Source organism: Psammomys obesus, unplaced genomic scaffold (assembly GCF_907164565.1).
Source record: "Psammomys obesus unplaced genomic scaffold, mPsaObe1.curated_primary_1811, whole genome shotgun sequence".
Taxonomy (NCBI): domain Eukaryota; kingdom Metazoa; phylum Chordata; class Mammalia; order Rodentia; family Muridae; genus Psammomys; species Psammomys obesus.
In genome coordinates, this window is record NW_026586589.1 from 6,140,757 (window position 1) to 6,153,823 (window position 13,067).

Consider the following 13,067-nt stretch of genomic DNA (forward strand, 5'->3'; position numbering starts at 1 on the left):
GAACAACCTTCCTGTATACATATAAGGCATCTGACAGCCACAGAAGGAGAGGGAAAATCAGCCAGTTCTCACATAGCGTCTGAGCCAACGCTCTCTCTGCACGGATGGGAAAACCCAGGCCCAGAGCAAGGCTGATGCCAGAGGTTGTACGGTCCCAAGTTCAGATGACAGACAGACCTACCACTCACCACCTAGCTCTGCGTGTGCAAGAAGTGAGTGCTCGAGGCTCCAAAGACTGAGTACCCTAATCTGAAGGAACTCCTTCAGGGTAGAGAGAACAATTCAACTCTCACAGTGCAGTGTGACAGGTTCAGTGACTTGGTAGCATAGGACACTAGGGAGTAGGACATCTGCCTAATGCTTCCCACCAGAAGAAACAAAATTGAAAATCCTAAATCCCGACAGCCACGTAGGGAGGAGGAAAGAACATTCTGAGCCAGGAGCCACTGGCTGGAGTGAGTGTTATGCGCGTTGCGGGTGATCGACCATGGCCGCTGGTGCATTTGGAGCAGGGCTGCAGAGAGACACGATCATGCTAAGGCTTACTCCCATCTCAGCAGCTACCTTTCTTCTCCGGACCGACCCTGGGCACAGGTTTCTTTTCTGATGATTTTTTTTGTTTTTCCTTATCAAGGTTTCCTCTGTCTTGGCTATTAGGAAGTTGAAAGATGAACTCATGGGAACTAAAGGAAGCAGCTTCCTTGTTGCTCTATTGCTCATTCCAACAATGGATGCATGTGGTAGAAATTAAACTACAAAATGGCATAAATATGCTAAATATTTATAAGCAACTAAACTAATATTTTTTTTCCTCATTCTCCTCTCATTATCTTGTTCCAAGGGGAAAAAAACCTAAAAAGTACTTTGTTTATATTCTCAAGAGAAAATTTATATTTTACACAATATATTCCCAAATATACCTACCCTTAATAGCACAGATTTACTTTTTTTTTTTTTTTTTTAAATGGCTATCTAGAATGCTATTGAATTTAACTAGTGAGACATTCCTGGGTATTTTTGGTAAAGTCCCGTTTTAGATTTTTTTTTTTAAATTAAGGGCAATGATACTCACATATTCTAGCATACTTTTTCATGTTTCTTTTCCTTATAGCATATCCTTAATAATGTAATATGTGACTGAGATGAAAATCACACATAAAATGTCAAATGTCATTTGGGCCAGAAAGATGGCTCAACAGGTGAAGACAGCACTTGCCATGCAAGCCTGGAGACCTGAGTTCAATCCCTGGGGCCCACATGAAAATGGAAGGAGAAAACTGACTTCACAAAGTTGCCCTGACTTCCATGTGTGCCTGCAACATATCATGTGTATACATTCACAAGACAATAAAGGATTTATAAGAGACCGACAAACTGTCTTTCAGAAGAAGCATACCAAATACACTGCTTCTCTAGACGCACTGGTAAGTGTCCGTCTCCCTGCATGCTTCCCCCACAGTGTCCGCTGCCCAAGAGGGATGATGACACCTGGGCAGATAGAAGCAGACTCTCCCTTTGATTAGCAAGGTCTTGTTCAACACTCCTTTCCTATGCGCAAAGCAGGTTCCGCAGACACAGGGAGCCTCAGGACACCCTATAATACTGAGACTGTGATGAGGGTTTGGCTTGGGTGACTCAGAAGTCTTATCCTTGGCACCTGAAAGCTGAAGACCTAGGACACAAGAGGAACAGTCCCACTGCACACCCAAAGGCCTGAGGCCGCCAGCCAAGTGCGCTAAACACCCTGTCTAAGTCTTGGAGGGCTGAGAACCATGTTTACGGGCAGAGAAGGATGGCTGTGTGGCCCCTCCTCCTCTTCCTCCTCACTATATTTTTCATTAGTTGAAGAGATGCCCACTCACATGGTGATGGTAAATCTTTACTAAGCCATCTGATTCAAATGCTGATCTGTTCCAGAAACACTGCTGGGCTTACGCAGGCCATGTTTCGCTGGCTACCAGGGCTTCCTTTAGCATCATCACGGCAACACGTGACTTACTCGCCATGTTTACTAACATTTGTTATTGCTTCTCCTGTGAACTTACACTTTTCTTAATTTTCATTTCCAAGCGATCTTTGTAAGTTAAGGAAACTGCCTTCTTCTTATAGGCTGCGAATATTTTCCTTAGTTTGCCATCTGTCTTTTGGGAATTCTTACTCAAAGTCAGGATTAGCAGCAGAGTACTATTCTGCTTTAACCCTGCTTCAGATGCCTATTTGAGGGCTAGATGCACTGCTCAGCTGGCAAAATGTTTATATAATGTGGATGAGGTCACGGGTTTGGCTCCCAGTACCCTCTCCCCAATCCTATTTGAAAACAGGTATGGTACCCCGTCACCTTCATCATGCATGTGCGACAGACGGTACATTATTTTGTCTACACACCTTATAGCCAAGCTGTGAGAAAGGTGCCATTTTTATCTTAGTCTTATTAACCTAGAATCGAAGGCCAAGCAAGGTTAGCATGGGACTCCATGCTTGAAAAAGTAGAATCCATGTTTTCTGACTCGAAACTGTAAGCTTTTCCTTCTTCTGCTGCTATGTTTCCCATAAACAAAACCAACTCCCTGGCTGTTAAAGAAGGAAGAGAGGAGACCAGAGACCAAATTGGCCTGAAAACAGGCCCCGCAGCGGTTCACTGTGCCCAAAGGACAGGCACTATGTAAATGTGGATTTATAAAAACCCAGCTTTAATGAGGCTAAAATCAAGCAAAAGGCCACATGGAGGAAGACAAGAATAACAACCCGTCTTCCCTACTTTACTGAATTAGTCTTTCCAGAAGCAATTTCTTTCAGAGTCTAAATAAAGAAGACACTTTGGGTTTTACACAGTTCCACAAATACCAAACCAGAACTGCCCTCAGCAGTCATTTCCCCCCTGAACCCTCCTGATTCTGGCGGATGAGAAAGTTCCAAGGGAGTGTTCTGTATATACCTTACCAAGAGGGCAGGGCTTACTGGAACCTGGGAAGAGTGTCCAAGCAACGAGTTTCAAGTAAAGAAATGTGGTCTATGAAAGGATCATTTCTGGCACCAAACCCTCTTAGCGTGTGTGCTCCCAGCTCAGCCCCGTCTGGGCAGCAGAAACCTTGACCATTGGCACAGTACACTAAGCAAGCTGTCACCTGCCTGATTGATAGGGCTCTAAGCCAAGCAAACCTGAAAGCTCCCCATGCTCCCTCTACCTCTGTAATCTCTGGCCTGTCATATGTCACAGGAAAACACTCCAGCCACCCCAAGTTTCCGCACACAGGTTTCATTAGCTACTAATAAATGTAGCTTCCCTAAGAACAGATTTCAGCCCAAGGTGGTGTCAATTTTTCATACACCAAGGAGATGGGGAGAGCTCCTGGCACAGAGAGCAGAGGAGATAACAGGTTTATCTGCTGGCCAGCACCGCTCGGCTGCTCTGTCATTTCGACAGGATAAAATGGAGGTGAAGGATAGCTATGGAGCTGTCAATGTGGACGTGCGGATGCGGCAGCTCCCCTGCGGAGGAAAACATACACAGGCATTTCCTCCTACCATGCGCACATACTCCGCACACACACACACACCACACCACGCCCGCCACCTTTGTACACCCCGACCCTGGAATCCACAAAGGGGAAAGTCAGATAAATCCAGTTTTCAGTTCTGGTGAGAGAGGTGGGCATCTTGGCATCCTGGTGGAATGCCGGAGCCAGCACTGACACTGTGCCCGTGTAACTCCCTGCCTGCTGGGCACCCGGCTCAACAGTCAGACAACTGGCTGCCTCCTCCACTAATTACTGAAATTGCCTGGAGGGGTGGCTCTGGTCCACCCTTCCCCCAGCTTCACTCTCCTCAGGGCCTCTCCAGGGCGATTAGCAATGAGCTAGATGGTATCTACACAGAGGGCTAAAAGTTTGATTTTCCAGGGCAGTTGGAGTTGTCTGATTTTCAGAGCTGAAGAGCGGAGCTCTCTAGCCCACCTCCCCTGGGGTTCTACTTATAGAAACTAAGGCCCAGGGAAGGGTGTGACTTGCCTCAGGTTAAAAGCACATTTGGAAGGGGCATAGGAATCTAAAATCCACAGCCCTCCTTCCCCGAATCTCTACTGGAGAATCTGAGTGATACTTCTGCATGGACTCTCTGAGTGCCCACCTCTCTTAGACATGGCTCCTAGTTAGAGATCCTCACTGCTTACACGCAAACCAGGGCTTTCCAGAATAGCACAGCCTGAGGGAGTCATTCCAAGTAGGTCTCTGGTATATACCATTTTGCAAAGAATTGAATGCATTACTGTTTCTTAAAAGTAAGTGAGGTCCAAACCCCAACACACTTGGTTAGCAACACCTCACTCTGTGAGAGGAGCCATTTTACCTCTAGGGAGGCCTGCTCATAAGCAGGGTATCAGGTGTTCTGCAGAGAGAGACAAGCACTGAGAGGACTTAATCCTGGGGTCAGTTCCAGACAAAGACAAGTGAATTCACCAGTTTTTTGGTGTTGCTTGAGGATCATCAAGGCTTGGGTTCAAATCCTGTCCCTGGCAAAACCTCAGAGTGGGTGCTTTATTTACCCCAGTTTCCTTGTTTGTGAAATGACCCATCTGTTGTCTCAAGGGAAGCATGAGCACAGTGTTCACTCATCAGATGGCACCCTGAGACGTGCCACACCAAAAAGAGCATCGTGGGATCCCTTAGCTGTGCACCTGCCAAGAGCTTAGCTCTCTCTTTGCACACTGTTCTGGCCCCACAGTCCCCGAAGTGTGTTTGCCTGCCTGGGTCCTGGTGAGAGAATATCTTTCCAACACCAAAATGGAGCAAGACCCACTTCACTCTTGTCTTTAATCCCACAACAAATGAAAATAAAGTGGTGGGTGCTGGGGTGTGGCTATCTATAAAGTCAAATAAAACATGATTCTAGAGACCCACAGACATCCCTGAGGCGGGCAGTAGCTGTTTACAGGGAGCTGAAGGACACAGCACATCTAAGCAGAGACGGGCTTACTTTCAATAAAAATGAACACATTTTGCCATAATAACCACTCATTGAAAAGAGAATACATAATTTGCAAAACTATAACAAATAGCTCCTTGTTCTTGAGCTGTACAAGGATGTACAGGCCAATGATAGGGCATAAAGCATTTTGAGTACCTTCTATGTGCCAGGCACCATAGCAAGCAGAGGACCATGGAGGTAGGTGAAAGACCGTTGGCTCTAGGGCTCACAGGTGGCTCTGAGCTGGCTGCAAGAGGAGGACCCTGGTACAGAAAGGCACAGGAATCCCACCATGTGCAAGGCAGGGTCTGGGGATGGAGGGGACACACACTGCCCCTGTCCTTCAGATGCTTCTGGGTGACAGGACAGACAACAGAAATGATGGGAACTGATGGACAAAGCATGATGGACCCTGGGCATATCAGTGGCAATGTGACAACCACACCCAGTGTCTACATGCATCAAAACACCAAGCTCTACCCCATACAAGATGCAGTAAGTCTTTGATAAAACCACTGGGAAAAAATAGGTAAAATCACATTCAAAGTGCAAGTGGGTAGAAAATAGGCAGAAAGGGCAATGGAGCAAATATGCCAACCAGGGGTCTGGGAGGAATAGTGGGGAAAGGCTGCACTGAAGCAGAGCCTTTAGGACGAGTGAGGTGCTCCAGGAAGACAGCTGAAGCCACGGACCTAAACAGTGAAGGACAGGGTGGACAAAGAGGAGACGAGATCAGCAAGTGAGCAAAGGGCAAAGGGGGAGGGGAGGCTGAGAAGGGGGTGCAGAGCAGAAAGCAACCTGAATGTAGGACTATGAACAGTAAAACTACCTGTGTTCTGAAGGTGAGTGTGTGTGTGTCTGTATGTACATGTGTGAGCGTGTGTGTGAGTATGAGTATGTGAGAGTGTGTGGTTATGAGTGTGCAAGTGTGTGTGGTATGTGTGTGTTTGTATCTGCCTGTGCTGTGGTGCATGCGGAGGTCAGAGAAGTTGGCCCTCTCCTTCCCCCATGTGGGTCCAGGGATCCGATTCAGGATGTCAGGCTGGGCAGCAAGTGCCTTTACCTGCTGAGCCATCCCTCTCGCCAGGCTTGGCTGGCCACTCTGCAGCCTCAGAACCTCCACCTGCCGTCCAACGGCCCGAATGGTTGGCTAGAGACAGGCACACATGGGTCAGCCAGGGTTCCAACAGGATGGAAACAGTCCCTGTACTTTACACATCAGGCCCACATCCTGCTCAGATCCAGCGGGGCTTCTTTAAAATTCACGGCCATGCTGCAGCGCTGCCTTTGTTTCCACTCAACACCCAAAGCTAGTCAGTGCCTTTGTTTTAGGAAACCAAATGCAGCGCTGTTTCCATATTCTGAAATTACAGCCATCTAGTTTTAGTACCGAGCCCACTGCCCACCTCCCTTCAGCTACCCAGATGGACAGACATCCTGGTTTCTGCTAAGATTCTAGAGGCAAACAGGATGTTCAAAATACCCTAATTAGATCGATTCCTGCCTCAGCAGTGGTGTGCTGGAATACAGATTAATGTGCTGCATGGCCGGCACTGGCAGCTCAAGTGGCAGGAAGCCCTGTCAAATCAAGCCACAGTATTACTTCTTCTGCCTTTATTGTTATTTTTTTCTCTTACATTTCATGATAACGGACATCTGCCTAGTCAGGGCTGTGGCAAGCCATGCAGTCACTCGGGCACGCTCAGCCCCTGTAGCGGAGTACTGATGCCAGTCAGATCAAACACTCTTCGAAAGACAGATGGATCTGTGTGAACATCTATATATAGTCTCCTTAACATACACACAAAACACATGTATTCCTATTCTTCCCAAACTTTTCCTGAGTACTCAATACACGGCAGGCATATGTGGGGACTTAAAATGGTAACACATATGCAAACCTGCCATGCATCTGTGCGCACTCTGCATGTCTCATGTCATTTCATCTCCACAATCACCTACGGGTCACGTTGACCTGCCTCCCCATTTCCCAACAGGGAACAAGTAACTTAGTTCGATAGTAATCAAACCACGTGTTTTCCCTTAAGTGTTAAGAGAGCCCCCAACCCACTAGTGAGGCAAATAAAACCACAAGCTATTTCCACTCAATGACGTTTGCAGCGGAGTGCGGGGAGGATATGGGAGCGCTCTCACAGCCTGCTGTCCAGCCCATCAGAACCCTTGTCACACTAAGACACAGGTCCTTACAGGCTGGGTGAGTTTCAGTCTTGGCTATCCCTAATCCTGCATCTCACACACACATGCACGCACGCACGCACGCACGCACGCACACGCACATGGAATAACTGAATCCCTGAGAAGGGACTGAGGGAGGAGATGGCTTTCTGAGAGGGTCAGAACAAAGGAAATCCTGAACTTTGTGGCAATGTAGCCACAGAGGCAAAGGAGTGAGGACACTCTAGACAAAGCACAAAGAGGCTGGGACTCAGAGACATGCAGCGCAGGTCACTCACTGGGGTGGGCAAGGGATGGAGGGCATAGCAGATAGGTAAGGGGGCTTAAGCAAGAACCCCGCACCTTGGACTAGAATCTGGACTTTGTTCCATGGGACATATGGAAGACAGCAAAAGAAAGTAGCATTATCAGATCTCTGCTTAAGAAAGGTCATCCTGGAAAAGGGGCAGGGAGATGTCGTACAGAAACACAGGCAACAAACACAGCTCACTGCCTTCAGATGTCCCTAAGAGTAAACTGTCCTGAGGCAAAACCTGAAATTGTCAATGACCTCCCAGAAGAGTCTCGGGCCCTGCCCCTTTCTCAGGGAAGGAGAAAGATGTGGAAGGAGATAGGAGACTATACTTCTTGTCCACTCTCTACAGAGTTGTTTTATTTTTTTCCCCAACTACAGATTGGGGACCTTTTCCTTGACTACAGGATGAGAATGACTTAGATAACCTGAGAGTCTAGTTATCAGAAAGATGCAAACTAGTGAATGACCTAGCAAGAGGTCATGGAAACAGATGACCACAGAGACTTGTACACAAAATTTCCTGCCAGCTCTATTTCCCATAGTCCAACTCTGGAAGAGCCTATTAATAGAAAGAATGGAAAAGTTCACCCATACCACAATTCCACAAAGAAACAACAACAGTAAGAGCCCACCAACGCATACTTCAACTATGAGCGAATCTCACAAAGGGCATACAGAGTGAGGATCTGGGTGAGGTTAACCTGGTTATGGTGGGGTTTGTTTTTGTTTTGTTTTGTTTTGTTTTTGTTTTAAAAAAGGAACTGTGGTAAGTTACCTCTGTGGGGACAAGGAGGGGGGTCTGGTTAGTGAAAGGAAAATTTCTAGGATACTAGAATATCTTGACAGGGCACTTGCTCAAACCCATCACACGAGCCCCTCAAGCTCTGTAAATCCCAGTGGTAGCTAAGCAATAACAACGTGAGGTTAATAATAAACATGCCAAAGTGTCACATGCATTATTGTCTGCAACTTACATTCTGCTTCAAAAATAAAACAGATGGCAAGAGAAGCAGAAAAGCAGCACAGAGTGGGGAAACAAACAAACAAACAAACAGACAGACAGAGCAGAGTGTTAACTGTATCCCTGCTGCCAGGTACAGCAGGATTCAGGCACCTTTCTTTCACCTTTTCTACCTTTGAAATTTTTCTTAAGAAAATGTTGAGAAAGAGGCAAGAAAAGTGAGAACAACACAAACCTGGGAAAAGAGACTTCGAAAGGCGATTTTCCAGAAAGGAGGTTTCATATGTGTTATTTGAAACTGTGAACATCTTTCTCACTGAAACCTGTTCTACCTGAAATATAACTAAAATTAACTAAATATTCTCACTTCTGGGTTGTGACAAGACTCAACAAACACGGAGCACCCACTGGGTGCAGAGAAGTACAGGTGCGGCTTGGGGGGACTTCTCTGCCACCGCCCTTCCCCTGGGATTCCCTTCAGCGGCCCAGCAGCGCATGGCGTACTTAAGTGCTATCTTGGCAAAGCTGGGACCGGGAACGATGGGGAAATGCTTCTGTGTGCTGTACTGACTGGCTCTCAGAGCCAAGGGAGAAAGGGCTGCATGGTATGGTGTTTCGTAGGCCCGAGGCTCCTTAGGAGCAATGCTCCTGCAGCAGCATGGTCCAGGCATCAGGAGGGATGAAGGAGCTGCATGCAAGACCTACCACATGTACACCATGACATGCTGGAAGCAGGGACTCTTCACCTGAAGTTTTCTCTGGCTCCTGCAATGTGATCTGTCAGGGCTGCCAACCCTATAACTAAAGCAGCAGCAGTGTGACCTTATGACAACAGCTCTGGGAGCACCATTTGACTTCTGAACCCAGTGCAGGCTTGGCCAAACTGCCACAAGAGGCCATATACTAAGAACAGCAAGCAGAAGGGCTGCTACTGCCACTACCCACGCACACTGGCCAACCCCAGGTTTCTTAGCAATAGAGTCCATTTTAATTACAGAGATATTTTGATACAACAAAAAACACCTTAAGGACCACATGACTAACTTTACAGTAATGATTTAGGCTAGACTGGCATTTGGGACCTTTAGGAAAGGACATGCCCACCTCTGCCCTTCTTTTTCTTGCTCTTCGGAATACAGGAATTGTAACCAGAGCACTAGCAGCCATCTAGGACCATAAAGCAATCTTCAAACGAGTAGCTAGGCCCCTTTATAGGTGCTTGGGGCACACTGAGAGCCAACCAACACTTCTGGCCTTGAGATAAGAATGTCAGGACGCAGGAAGCTGTCAGAACGGCCCCGCTGGCCTTTGGGCTTGTCTTACCTGGGAGAGACACACACACACCTCTGCATCCGTTTAGCTGGTGTTTGTGATTCTAGTTCTCAGCACTGACCCTGCATCTTCTAACTGAACCCTCATCCTTAAGTTCTTTCTTAGGACTCCCAAAGTAGAAAGAGAGACTACACGTCTTGAGCATCCTGAGGCTGGCCTTAAGCAAAGGGATGTGCACATGGCTACCTATATTCTAAGAAGCAGCCCATATCCCAACAGAGGAAGCCTTGGGAGCGGATCAGCTGCTGTTGAAAAGGCGTGATTATCCTCAGAACACTTCCAATAATTATACACAGACCCTGAGAGAAAGGACCAGTAAGCTTTTGCCTGGAGTTCAACACCTTCATTTATGGCAGATGCTCAGAAGTGGCAGTACTGTGGAGCCAAGTGCTGATGGAGACCAGCTTCTCTGGTCCCATGGAGGCTTGGGGGAGGCCTCTGATGAGGACAGCCCTGCAGCAGCCAGAGCTCAGCTCAATTCCTTGCCTTCCGCTTTCAGAGTACTTCATCTAAATGAAAGCCCACTGTGGCCTATGAGCTCTTCCAGAGTGTGGGAAGTGAATTATCTAGTTACTGTGGCTCCTTCACAATGAAGCACATAAAAACATCTTTAGATCCTAAAATGAGACAAACAGCTAGGGTGTTTGTACTGTGACATTTTTCTTTTGTAAAGTGTCCTTGATGGTCAGCTCAGTGCATTGTCAAATGGCTCAATCGGGTTGGGGAGGCACAGGACACCTGGTTGGCCTGGACTGGTACCCAGAGGCGAGGCACCAAGGTTGACAAACTCCCACAATCCATCAGCAGATCTGCTCTTCTCTACTTGTATATCCCAAGTATGGTGGGCGCCCGGTACAGCAGAGCTGACTATCACAGCCCCAAGAAACGGGAGCTGCTTTCATACTCCTGAACCCTCACTCCCTACACCTGCCTCTGTGTGTGTGTGTGCATGCATGCGTGTGTGAGGGATGCAAGAGTGGCGGTCAAGGCTTTTCAGAATGAGCTAAAGTCATCCCTACCACTTTTATGTTATTTGGAGGCTCTGCCTCAGTCCTCAATAGCCCCATCTGATCCTCCCACACTAAACATCAGTCAACTTCAGATGCCCGAGGCCTCGCCAGCTCTTGAGCTTCAGGGATCTGCTGAAAGCCACAGAAACCAGCAAACTCTGTGTGCAGACCTAAGGCAGCTTGTGTTCATTTGCTTGAAGCTTGACATGGCATGGCAAGAGGCCGGAAGCATTTCAGAGCTGCCGAAACACAGTTCTTTCATTCCATGTCTGAGATGAACAAACTAAACCATTTTTTGATCACTCACACAGGAAAATGTCTGGAGAAACACAAAGTCAACTTTGCTATGAAAATGCTTTGGGGTCACACTCTAACAGGTGTTGGATGTCTTCTCAGGAAGAGAGGACTCAGTGAAGCCTAAACCACACTGTTCCATACTGGGTTCCATGCTGTCACTAGTACATAGGCTATGGGCTTGATGTCAAAGCTTTCTTCCACACACCAGACCAGCCATCTCACAGGTGCATACTGGAGAACTAGAGGGAAGCGGGGTGCCTGAGTTCAAGGCCAGTCTGTTTGGACTACATAGTGAGTCTCAGGCCAGCTAAGGCTACACAGTGAGACCCTGCTTAAAACAGAACAGAACAAAACAAAAAAAGGGGAGGGGGGAGGAAGTGGAAGAGGAAGAAGAAGGAAGATTAGAAGAAGGAAGAGGAGGAGGAAGAGCAGGAGGAGAAAATGACCTGTGGGTGGGCTGGGGAGGGAGGACTTTGCAGTCTTTCTGAATTGGGAAAACCATCTGTTTGTATTCAAGACAGACACTATGCTAGTCAGTTCTCACTTTTCTCCTCTTCCTTTCTTTTTTTGTGGGGGAGGGGAGTTCCCGGGGAAGAACTCAGGGCCTCATACAAACCAAGAAAGTATCCTGTGCTCCCCTGTCTCTTAGTATTTGTAGCCACTTTTGTGCTAATTGTTCTCCCTATACAGAAGCAAACAAGCAAAGCTCAGAAAGATGGCAGAGCTAGTAAGAGCTTCACGTCAAGGGATCCGACTTTAATGCAGTCTTTCCCTTTCTCCAAATTTGCCTTTCTAGGGAATGAGGTTTCCTAGTATGCAACTTCTAGGTACTAATTAGTGAGCTGAGTTGTAGGAACTTAGCAAAGAGCCCATTTTGAAGAAAACCATACAATGAATCACCAGTGTCCCTTTGCTTCACATAAAACAGATGGTTTCTGGCAAAAATGGACTTCAAAGTAATTTCTGTAAAACAAATGCTCCTTGGACTGCTCTGGAATCCAAGGTGCATTCCCCAGGAAAGATGTCCCCAGCCAGCACCAGCATAAATAGCTGGTGAAGGCACACTGACCAGCCTGGCAGATGAGGGCATGGGTGCAGATCTGGAACAGCACGCCTGGTTGCTGCTGCTTTTCTAGAGTTCCCATAAACTGACAAGGGGCTGTCCTGTTCAGTGAGTCACACAGGGAGCCCAGGACAGTAAGCCTGTACCCTCACCCCAGTGGCTCTGAGTAGTATGATGGGATATGGCGCAGGGAACAGAAATTAGACCTTATTCACAAGCATACTAACAGGCACAGGTGTAAGTGTCCCTCAAGGACTCAGTTTTCCTGCCTACCTACTAGGCAATCCTCCTGTTCCCTTGCTCTGTGTGGGCAAATCTCAAAGGAGGGGGAGGAGTCCATAGGGGGAGATAACTTTACAACTTTGCAGTGTGTACCTGTGATGGGCTCTGGGAGGTGGAGGACAGACATGTTGCTGAATGCCTCTCACACCAAAGTATGCCCTGCTTTAAAGTGTCAATACTAACATAGCTGAGACGCCCTGAGCTAGGCTGTTTCTGACATCTAACTGTTCAACTATTAGTGGGTCTGTTAACAAACACATTCCAGCTAGAAAAACTGGCCAACCTCAGGGCTCTCATTCTCATCAGTGGTTACTAATTTGCTAAACATTCCATATGAGATGAAATTCCATCATGTCTAGGAATGCCTTAAAATATCTCAGGGAAAAAAAAGTGGGGTAGGGAGCAGGGGGATGAAATCAGATTGACAAAATACTAATCATCAGAACTGGGTGATGGGCAAGCTAAGAGCTCAGCAGATAAGCTTTTTTATACCTAGTATATCTTGAAAATTCCTACAATAAAGGATAAATTTTTTCCTTCTGATCGAGTCTACATAAAGAGATACAACAGATAAAAGGGTTCCTATTCACCCCACCCCCTGACCTGGTCCATGCCTAGCAGAGTTCAGGTGACTAAAAACCAGCCAGCCAACCCCTAGGAGGCTGCTGG

General features: G+C 47.2%; 1 protein-coding gene across 1 annotated transcript in view; it reads right to left on the minus strand.

Moving 5' to 3' along the window:
* The window catches only part of Ctnnbl1 (catenin beta like 1), a 153,251-nt gene that overhangs the window by 25,687 nt on the left and 114,497 nt on the right, over nt 1–13,067 (minus strand). The window lies entirely within an intron of this gene.